Below are 8,498 nucleotides of genomic sequence, written 5' to 3'. Positions count from 1 at the left end.
TTCGAGCTTTTGTGAACAACAGGTGATGAAATTAGAGACGCACGCAGTTTATATCAGTGCATTGGTAACCGTAATCGTGGTGTTATGCCACCGTATATATGACTGCAATGTATATATTTATTTTGCCAGTTTGTCTGTCCCCCATCAAAAACCCGTGAATCACCCACTAGTTTGAAATTCTCCATCATTTGAGAACCACTTACCTAAGCCGTTTTTTAAGCGTCTCGGTCTTATCAGTGTCTGGGTCGTCGCACATCAAGAGCCATTCATATCAGTATATGCTCCCTCGATGGTATGCTGTTGCCGTAGCCGAAGCCGGCTCCTCAAGTGAGAAGTAGTGATGTTGGACACAGGTGAATAGCATATTTTGAAGAAGAAAAAATACTATTTTGAAACTGAAATCAATTTCAGCATTTCAATATGCTTCACTTAGCGTTCTTCCGCAATCGAGGACCGCAAAACATGAGCTCACGGGCCGCGTGTTGACGACCCATGGATTACGGCACAAACAGCGCTTTCAAGTAAACGCAATTGTAATTTTAAATTGATTGCAAGTGTAATCTTTTCAAATATATCGCATGTAATCGTTTATTCTGTATATATAGTCGCTGTAGGTTATGTCTATTTTTCATATTTTGAGAGAATAAAGTTTTTGTAATATTTTCATATTTTTTGACCATATCGTAGCCATGATTATGTTTGTCACATTGTTTTAAACTTAACCATGATCAAAATATGGCCGAAATGAAAATTACTAGTTTACAAAAATTTACTTCTCTTACAATTTGTTAAATTGGCATGAGGTATACTCTGATTCCACAGTGGCGATATGCTTGATTGCTCTGTAAAACCACCCTTACTCAATCCACTACATATATTCATATTATAACTGGCCAAGGAAATGATCTGCAAATAGTTTATTGATTGCGAATTGGCACGATAAAGATTTCAGCTGTATTGGGGGTTTAGAAATTTTTGATAGTGACTATAATAGAGGTAGACATATTCAATTCATTGTAAGCGCGTCCGCCCTGTGAGCGTCACTGCAAAATGACGTCACAAATCCGACCCCGGTTCACATATCGTGTAGTATAGCAAATAATATCGACAAAGATAAGACATTAAATAAATATGGTACTTGAAATGTAATATTTTATATCAGTACACTATAGTTAGATTAAGCACATATCATCTAAACCTGAACACCACTAAATCTCAGGCGTATTCTTGAGTGGACTTGTCTTGTTCCAAATCGATGATTCGCCTCAATCGTACTGAATGGGTGCGGATAAATTATTCATTGAATACTTAAGTAAAAGCCCACAAAATATACGAATTTCATAATTTGGGGCCTCAAAATAATGTAATTTACAATCGACTATATATTGACAGGGAGAACAGAAAGTAGGGATAGTGAGAAGAGAAACCCTGAAAGGTCACGGTTCTTGCTACATTGATCTTGTGCAGAGTGTAAAACGGGTTTCTTGTGAGCTTCTTTTAGGCTTATTGTTATTTTTTTTAATCAATAATGTATAGAATAAGACATTACAACTGAGCATTTAGAAGATTTTTCAAATTTTCGACAACCCTCCTAGTATATATAGTTTGAAATTTATTATAAACCTATGTCCCATAGTATGAAAATCCTATCTTAGATAATATATTTTGTCCGTGGCGCAAAATGCCGGATACGGGGACACGCACCACCTAAAATTCGTTCTTAATAGTTATAATAATATTAATGCTGTGAATAAAGAATATAATAACAGTACATTAGACAACGATGTATTAGGACTTTCAACCAAAGAAGTCATAATGACGTGAAAAATTGTAATTCGTGGAAAAGGTTGATGGTGCAGAGCCTACCAAAGTTCGTTTGTGAACGTGAATCTCTAATTTCTGAGGTTCTATAGCACGGAACGCGAACGTGAACCTCACGTTCACAATCACACCATCCCTAGGAGAAAGTCTTATGTCCAGTCACCACCTTGCGGATGACAAATTATAGAATAAAGTCAACACATACTTTTAGGCCAGGGCTGGCCAACCTTTTCAGCCAACGGGCCACATTCGATTGACGAATTATTGCGCGGGCCACTAGCCGCGCGAAGCGCGAAAATTTTTTGAAGTTCATAGGTCAATAATATTGTCACTTGACTATATTGCGGGCCTGTTGTATATCGCTGGGCTAAGTTTGCGAGGACTGGGCTATACGGCGCACGGACATATCCATATCGAAAGATGCGACCAACATGCGTCAATCATTTCGTGCCTAGGTTTCATAGTCGACGGTCTTACTGCGAGCGCGAACGCAATGTCGCATATGTCGAACGACACTTTGTCTCGTAATCGCGAATATAGTTCGACTCAATCTGATACATTAGGTGTTCTTCCATTTTCACAAAAGGGCAACGATATTGAAAACAAGAATCTAGTGACATGTTGCGCCAAGCTTGTAGAAAATTTTTACCTTTGATAAATCTATCGCAAATTATTTTTGTTTTATTGTAGTGTACGAAGATATACCAATATGTGAATGGCTGATGGATCTGTCAATGCGTCAAAACTGATATTTTAGTCATCACATCTCAAGTGTTGCGGCCAGACTAATCAAATTTTTGGCTGGCCTTGCAAGTTCACAATCTGTGCAATCCATTTTTGATGATATTAGAAATTTCGGAAATTACCTCGCGGGCCACTCAAAACCTTCTCGAGGGCCACATGTGGCCCGCGGGCCACGGGTTGGCTGGCCCTGATTTAGGCAGACAAAGTAATGGTGGTTTCGGGGGTTCTCAGGCGCACTGATTCCAAATATGATCTTAATTTTTTTCAAAATGGCTCTGGTTTTAGAGATAAGCCATGGGGCTATTTTGACTGAAATGGAATACTTTCGTTGTATGGGCTGGATAAACAAAACGGCTCAGTCGTAATAAGTTCGGAAATTCAATTTACTCCTTATTTTTACACACTAAATCAGTGGTTTCCAACCTTTTTTTAGACACGCCCTCCTTCATGATAGGGAAATATTTCGCGCCCCCCTTATCGTCATATCACAAAATCCAACCGGGATGCTGGCCATCTCAACAGATTGCTTGATAGCATGGAATGTTATGCCTGTTGATGAGAGAATTAAAGAATTTGAAATTCGGTCTATTTATAGAGAAACACGCGAAATACAGCAACATCATTATACTTAGGAATATTATATTTAATATAGTTAGAGACTCTCACGGATATCATGTAGGCTACATAAATAAACTCCAATCATATATATGAATATCGACCTAAATACTCAAATAACGTAGCATTAATTCAATCGGTGTTATGTCAACCACCTATTGCCAATCAAATATAATCATTCGGGATATAATATTATTAATTTATTTCAAAACATAATTGCTTCTTGTGCGATTTTGGCTTGTAAGATATTTAGTGCAGTTTCTCAATAGTCTGCCTTAATATGGTCATATCATCTACCCTGACATATTTATTTCGTTGTTTTGATGTCTTGATGGAACCTTTTCCACTTGTTCTTCACACTAATCACCAAGATCAGGGGTCGGCAACCTTTTGCTAGTCACGGGCCAGATGTTTACGCGTGTACAACTCGTTAGAGGGCCAGATTTTTCATACTGTAATCCACACTCACTTCAGTATATTACGCTACATTTCTGCGATCTCAATCATACCAATCACAAAAAGAGCAAATGTATTCACACTTAAACAACACAGCATCAATGTGACACTTGAAGTTGGTTTCGTTTCGAAGTCTTTTTAACATCTGGTACCAGCTCAGAAGAAGAAGCAAGAACCAGAATATTTTCTAAATTGGCGTCGGATATGGACGATTTTAGTTTGCTCTTCGTGAATTTCACTGTTGAAAACAATTGTTTACATGTGTACGCGCCACCAAAAACATCGCGACTCGAGTCATCACAACTGGCAGTTGAGCTCCTTTCTTAATATGAAATTGGAATCTTTAATCCGTATTAGAATCTGAGGTCCATCAAAGATACCAGCTTTAAGCTTCTCGTTTGATAGAGGTAAAAGGTATAAACACTTTGTTGGCTAAGCAGAAACCTGTCCATTTACAAGTCAAAAAAGATGAGACGCAAGGGCGAATTTAATAGGGATGGTGTGAACGTGAGATGGTGTGAACGTGAGGTTCACGTTCACGTTCTGTATGTAAACGTCAGAAATTTAGAGGTTCACGTTCACAAACGAACCTTGGTAGGTTGTGCACTGCACTGTGAACCTTTTTCATATTTTACAATTTTCCACGTCTTTATAGCATCTTCGGTTGAAATTTATTGCATTTCAACTGCGGGCCACTCCATACATGGCGCTGGCAGCATAAAAAATCAACACCAAACAAACATGCACCTTGACAATCTCAAAAATTTAACTTGCTTCGTTACAAAAGTTTGTTCAAAATATCCAGCTTTCCGTTTGTGAATATTTAGTGACGCTTTATGCTGTGAGCTTGACCCGCAATCACACAACATCAAAAGCGAAATATACGCTACATCAGTGGTTCTTAACCTTGCCCCCAGCGCCCCCTAGGGGGCGCTTGCGATTTTGAAGGGGGGCGGAAACGCTCAGGGGGCGATATGGGGGGCGCTGGGCTCAGGGGGGCGGTACGGGGGGCACTGGAGAAAATGGCTTCGCAGTAGATGATGTGGTGATAGGACATATCCTTAATGAGTATTCAGAGCAAATTAACACCGAAAACTTCGTTACATATAGCCTTCAAAATACATATAGGTTTAATTGTCGATGGGCGCCTAAATGACTGACACCGAATGTTCATGTCGTAGCAATCTGAACCCCAGAAGACGAATTCCATCTGGCAGGGAAAAATTATACGTCAGTGAAGAACTACCAATCTGAAATCGTGCCCGTCTTTTAGTTTAGTACCATTGGGCGACAGGGATATTCCTGTTGGGCGATATCCCTGTTGAGCGATTCTATATTTTTTGATATTGCAGACAGGGGGTCACGAAATAACATCATGCAACGAAGTCATACCAACGGGTTCGCCCGCCCGATTATGTTTAATTATTAGTAACGGGCCGTACAGTTTCCAAGAAACTTCACAATGTTCGCTTTAAGTTTTGATGAGTCTGCGCACACTCAACAACTCACTGCGCTGACCCCTGGGCAACAGTGCGTATCGACTAAAAAAGGTAATAACTTCGGATTTGTTGTGCGCAACGTAGATTTTCTGTGCGCAGAGACCGTGTCAGCACTGCGCACGTGCGCAGCTTAGAGGGAACATTGCACCTCACTCAGCTCTACCGGTAAATGTGTTTACGTGAGCAGAGAGAGGTTATAAATTAATCTCAATTTACATGCAATTCCCGATGGTATTGACCAATTCAATCATTAATTAGTGAAATTTTTCGCGCTTCGCGCGACTAGGCGAGAATAGCTGCCTCAGTAAATGGACACCCAATGTAGTTACCTAACAGGCTTTCAGCAAATAGAGGACAGCCTAATGGGGGTCTGGGAGTGAAGACCCCTGGAAGCTTGGTTTATCACCCGATGGGGCCCAGGACCAACGTTTTTTGTTTGGGGGGGGGGACTGACGAAGTGCTGTTACGGCCCTGGTAACGAATAATTGTACCTGCGGGCACGCCCGAATATGTTTAATTATTAATTACGTGCCCTTTATCTTCCTATACAACAGCTCACTCAGTTTATCGCGACTTATATATGTAATTTCCACCTATTCATTCATGCATTATAGAAAATTTTGGTACCTAGGGCGAACAGGCCACACAAACTTTGCTGGCCATCGAAATCACGATAGGGGGTTCGTGGGGGCGAAGCCCTCAGAAGTTCGGTCTATCACGCTATGGGTGCGCAAGGCAATCGTTTTTAGGGGGTTGACGAACTGCTGTTACGGCCCTCCCTCTTACTCATTGTCTTTATTACATTCCTTACATTATGAAGTTGGGGGGGGGGGGCGCTGGAGCACGATAATTTTTGAAAGGGGGCGCTGGAGGAAAAAAGGTTAAGAATCACTGCGCTACATGAAAATAGTCATCGGATGATGCAATCGCAACCAATCAACGAAATTGATATCTTCGTCTAATGTAAAAAAATCTACCAGGCGTACGGGGTCCGTTTTGATTTGATATGTTTATTGTGTCATATAAACCAAATCCATGCGATTGGGGTCTTGGTTACTGCTGTCTACCTTGTTGATGGGTTAATATCGGTAGCAAGTATACATTCGATATCAGCTTGGCAATACTCAGACGCCGAATATACATTTTCCGGTCTGGCCTAAGCCGGTAAGGCGTAAGGATATATTCCCTTGCAAGTCGTCGTCGAAATTGTTAGCAAAGCGATGGAAGATATTGATTTTATGGGATTATGACATCAGTTGATCGAACCAGTTGGCAACATTTGGCGGCGTTTCAAAAGTCAGTATGTACTTCAGCATTGTGGCATAATGTGGCCGAGTCTAGGCTACATTGAAATATCACTTCACTGAAATTGAATTGGAATTAGCAATATGACGTCATGTGACGTCATGAGGTTCGTGTTCACACAGAACCTTTCAAAAAGGTTCGCGTTCACACGAACCTGAACCTTTCAAAGGCTCACACCATCCCCAGAATTTAATGTGTTTATGGTCCTTTTTCATCTTGGTAGAATGACCAATTGATACAGAAGAAAATTTATTCCCGTTGTGAAAAAATACATATTTTAGGCTTGACAAACTGCTTTTTTGACAAGCAAAGATCTTGGATCAATTCTTGCTAATATTGATTGAATACCTGAGGACGACGTGAGGGTTCTTGGTAGTCAATCATCTATTTGTGCGCAGTGTAACAGTAAGTAAGTACGATTTACTTCCTACCAAGTGAAATATTTATTGGTAAATACAGTAATTTAGGCTTTTTAGGGCCATAAGTATCTTAGAAACTGGCGTCAACGACTTCTAGATGTTCTGCAAATAATAAATTCATTTTGCTGACAAGTAAAATCATTATCGCAGATGTGCAATAAGGTTAGAAGTTCAAACAAAACTGTTTCTATAAATGTACTTTGGACTCAGCAAGTATAGCGGCGACTGAAATAGCATTCAAAATTCCAAATGTTTCAAAGCTATATGGGAGTGTATGCTGCATTCGTAGCTAGTCGGTCACAACATTTCCCATGACGCTTGCATTCAAAGCGACTCCCTGCTTCAATGAGTTCACGCTTATGTATCGGTTTAGCCCTATTGTCAGGTGGGCCAGGTTTGCTCCATTCGCAAGCACACAGAATAATTGAAGCGTTCGAAAGACCATGAGTTGTCTTTCACGAGGGATTCAGAAAGAATAAGATGATTTTAAGGACAAGAGTTCCCCCTCGTTAGTACTTACAGTGGCGTAACGATATCAAATTGATAATAGCCTGGTTGATTGTTATGGGAGATAGATACACATAAGCGACATGGTTTTAAGCCGCTTAATTTCGATTCCTAGCAGCAGGCGTAAGTGCTATGGTGTGCGATCTCGTAGTGCCCACTATGTGCGATTTACCTTTGACGTGAAGCGGATGTGTAGACTAGAAAATGTAGAGGCAGCATTGCATGTAGGATGAATTTAAAACAAGTTTTATATTTATGTTTTTTCAGTAAATAACATTTACCATTGCAGCATCTTGATTCACTAATTGACTAGAGAGTACGGAATAAGATACTGTAGGTTGAGGTTACTGCCTATTAGAAGCAGTTGGTTTGGCACTTTTGCTTTTCTATTATAGCGAGGACTGAGCTACGCATGGGTATAATGACAATGAGATAGACTTTCAGCATTTCCATGGCCACCAACTGGCCACAAATCTTTTTTGTGGCTGCCCACAAATATTCTGTGGCCGGCCAAGAAAAGTGCTATTCCATGACCGGCCATGAAATTCACTATAGCCGGCCATCAAGAAATTTCATAGCCGACCGTAATATACCAATTTAGCATTGATGATCAGTAATTTTCGTGACCCAAGCGTGGTCTAACACTCTAAATCAGTGGTTCTCAACCGCCGGTCCGCGACGACTCACCTGCCGGTCCACCAGGTTTATTCCAATTTTATACCTTAATTTCAAAAGAGGCTTGTCAATTGATAAAATAAATAAAGCTTCAAGTTTTAAACTGATTCAGAACTTCGTGAGGTGACATTAGTTCAGGAAAGATATTTGATTTGACTTGAGGTTCAAGCCGAGTCATTTGACGACATGCGAGCAACAAGTACGATATGATGACTCGCTAAGTCGCGCAATTTGTACGATCATTCGTTTCCTATTCATTCATTTGATGCAGGACCGTAACTGCAGCAACTCAACCCTCAATTGGAAGGGCCGAACGTGAAGGTATCCCAAAATTATTTTGTGAATGAACATAAATTGTACAGTTTTTGTTGAAACTTAATCTAATTAGTTTTAAATATTTTCGCGCTTTACGCGATTTGGTGATTCAAAATGTTTTCGATATCGGGTTCCATTCCCT

The sequence above is a fragment of the Botryllus schlosseri genome, chromosome 6, assembly GCF_051294905.1.
Source record: "Botryllus schlosseri isolate E-star chromosome 6, Bs_hap1, whole genome shotgun sequence".
Classification (NCBI taxonomy): Eukaryota; Metazoa; Chordata; class Ascidiacea; order Stolidobranchia; family Styelidae; genus Botryllus; species Botryllus schlosseri.
The sequence above is the reverse complement of the archived record's forward strand: the minus strand, read 5'-3'. Positions refer to the sequence as shown.